Genomic DNA, 772 nt, shown 5'->3' on the forward strand with positions numbered 1-772 from the left:
GTGATGTCCGACCAAAATTTTGTTTTGTCCGACCAAGATCCATGGGTCTTAGAAGGACATACAGTGTATGTCCTTTTGTTCGACAAGTGAAAAAAAAAAAACTATTTGCAGCCCTGAATTTCAGCCCCGGCATGTGTTCACGCTTAAATTGCAAGCGATGGTAGTTATAAGAAGAGAAAGTGGAAAATTCCTGAGTTTTTTATTTTAAGTGGGGGGGGGGGGGTGTGGGGGGAGGGGGTCCAAGAAAGACAACAAGAAAGAATGAAATAGAGAAATAGTGTAGGGGGTGAGTGGGGCATAATAGTGGACTTACATGTAGGCCTTCATGATTCATAACTGGAAAACAATTTACTAAATTAAATATGTGACATACTATCTGGAATTCAACTAATTTACCTTAAATATGTAATAGAAATTAAAACATTAATTATTATAACAATTAATGAATAAAGGCATTCTCAAATTCAGGTTATAACGTGTTTACACTTGGAGATGCATAGACCCTATACCTTTATTTTGAATGTTTAAAGATACCTTGTATACACAGGGATTGTGAAATGGCATGACCAAATTTTCTGACAATCCTTTTTTAAGAAATAATAAACTAAGATGGTAAATTTTGAATTCACGCCCAACCGGTATCTACGGTGGCCATGGGTTTGATTCCCACTTAGGCCTCAGAATTTGTTTTTATCCCATGCTTGTGTCATTGTTGAGAAATACTGGTACATAATGTACATCTTTATTGGTCCTTTGTTATGTTTGATCTCAG

The sequence above is a fragment of the Oculina patagonica genome, chromosome 9 (assembly GCF_052425735.1).
Source record: "Oculina patagonica isolate OP01 chromosome 9, crgOcupat, whole genome shotgun sequence".
Lineage (NCBI taxonomy): Eukaryota > Metazoa > Cnidaria > Anthozoa > Scleractinia > Oculinidae > Oculina > Oculina patagonica.